General features: G+C 37.2%; 1 long non-coding RNA gene across 1 annotated transcript; it reads right to left on the bottom strand.

Annotated features, from left to right (window-relative positions):
• Positions 1 to 739: 739 nt before the first annotated feature.
• LOC148161241 (uncharacterized) lies at positions 740 to 1217 on the bottom strand. Its single transcript, XR_015763678.1, has 2 exons — positions 886 to 1217; positions 740 to 825 (listed from the first exon to the last, which is right to left on the bottom strand). It is a non-coding gene; the product is annotated as an uncharacterized LOC148161241 (long non-coding RNA).
• Between the last annotated feature and the right edge of the window lie 1079 nt (positions 1218 to 2296).

The following is a 2296-nucleotide window of genomic DNA, read 5'->3' as shown; positions in this document are numbered from 1 at the left end:
TGAAGGAACTCATAATTCTGCTTCACTTTATCAAGGCTGTTTTGAACTTGCTGATTTATTTCATCCAGAGTCTCCTGAGAGCAGAAACCTTTTAATTTCTTCCTAGCTTCTCTGGCAATTTGTTTCCAGGATACATAAGATTTAAGAAATGCTTTTGTCCGTTTTGCAGATTCTGCCTCTCTGTACTGCTCTCCTTTTTCGGTTAACTTTCTTGTTCGAGGACCTGAAACCAACTCTTGTCCTTTTGGCTTTACTTCAGTACACAAATCTTCAGCAGAAAGTCCTTTTTCACTTGGCAGTGACATCTTAACTCTTTACAATGACCTAAACCTTACAGTGAAATTAAACCCACATTCGAAATACTTGCAGAACACACCATTCCATTTAATTTTTTTTTTTTTTTTTTTTTTTGGTCCCGTTTACCTTTTAATTCGGCGTAATTTCATAAACGCCAATAATAGTCAGGTGACCTCATCTCCAAGTCGTTTCCGTATTGTTTGATCAGTCAATCTCTCACCGAGCCAGCGATCATCGTCTGTCGGCATCAGTTTCTCATGCAAACTTGGATCCACCGCGAAGACAGCTCCTCATGGTGGCGTTGACTCCGAAGCGGCGTCAAACTTCGGCCGATGTCCGATCCAAACGTCTCACAGTCAATGGAAGGCGACACACGGAAGCCTCGAGTTTTCACTGTAGCAGCTCCCCAGCACGTGAATTAATTTTGCGCAGTCTCGACGGGTGATTTTCATGGTTTGTTTATTTTCTTTGATGTGGATCATCAAACAGTCACCACACCCATCTCAGTCACCATAGTCACCGTGAAAACTAAACAGATACAAATATTAGAATATAACAAACTTATAACACAAACAAAATAAAACGTACCTCGCTGCTTTCACCGGGGAACGCTAAACGTTAACAGTGCCAAGCACATCCGACAGTTTGTTGAAGTTATTCATTGATAGTGATTTCCCAGCTCTTATAGGGCCTGCCCTCATTTGGCTACGGCAGCCCGCGAGGTACAAAAAAAAGAAAAACAAAAAAAAAAACTTAAAGTGCAAATGCAATTAAACAAAACATAAACCACCAACAGTGGTAATCAAAACAGACAAACATCATTAAACAACCTGCAACATCCTTTAAATAATTTACAATAAATATACAAATTTGAATAATTTAGATAACTTAATTTAAATAGTTCTCTATCCATTACACTCGTATTTTCAGACAGATGCTCTTAATTAAAGGGTTAACTACACAAGTGGAACCGAGAACAACTCACCTGGAGCGCTAAGCCTGGTGCCCCTTCTTCTACAAAGAAAGCAAGAGGACCAACTTCTTCTTTTGCATTTTCTCAAAAAAGGATTTCATTCCTTTGCAATAGATTTTTATTTTGCTCATAGTAAATTTCCACACACCCTGCTGTATTTTGTAAACCTGGGGCATCAAACTCATTTCCATTTTGAGCCACATGAAGATCATAAATATCCTCAAAGGGCCGGTTGAAAGAGAATGTATTAATAAAAGTAACTAACAACTAAAATACTATAACTTTGTCTGCATTCAGTGAGTAGTTCTAAAGATTAACTATTTAACACTGAAGTATCTTGGCTCTATACACATGAAACTGATTTTATTTGACAGATAAAATAATATGTAAGCACACATCAAGTCCTCCCGAAGGCTGGCCTGCTTGAAGTCTAGAGGGCCACAGAAATAGCTGTGGTGGGCCAGATATGGCCTGCGGACCTTGAGTTTGACACGTGTTGCATGCTGTCACAGTGATAACAAATGTACATTTAAAATCGGACATATACCTTTCAAGATGCTCAGTGAAAATCTTTGTATACATTCTTAACTATTTGTTGCAGAAAACTGAACCAACTCCACATTCATGTTTGTTTAAAATCTTAAACAAACTTCACATGAAAACAGGTTCTTTAATCACATTACCAACATAAAAAATACTCTACAAGAAAAACTGCCAGATGGGGATACATTTGGATTCATTTTTTTTCCTTTTTATAGATAGTTTCTGTCACATTTTTGTCTTCGAACTGGTATGGAAAGCCCATGTATTACCTGGTTTTTCCACAGTATTTCATTTGTGGAATATTTTATATAAAACTCAAAAATACGATTTTAATGTGTAAAAGCCTTACAAAAACCGTATCTGGCAGAAAGACATTCACTTTTCAAGGTGCAACATGAACTGACTAGAAAAAAATATTATTGTGAGAAGCAAAAGTTTTCCATGGGAGTGTAAAGCTTTTGTGAGACAATGTAAAAAATAAAA

Source organism: Poecilia mexicana, unplaced genomic scaffold (assembly GCF_051168715.1).
Source record: "Poecilia mexicana isolate PSO_F unplaced genomic scaffold, ASM5116871v1 scaffold_1, whole genome shotgun sequence".
Classification (NCBI taxonomy): Eukaryota; Metazoa; Chordata; class Actinopteri; order Cyprinodontiformes; family Poeciliidae; genus Poecilia; species Poecilia mexicana.
The sequence above is the reverse complement of the archived record's forward strand: the minus strand, read 5'-3'. Positions and strand labels throughout refer to the sequence as shown.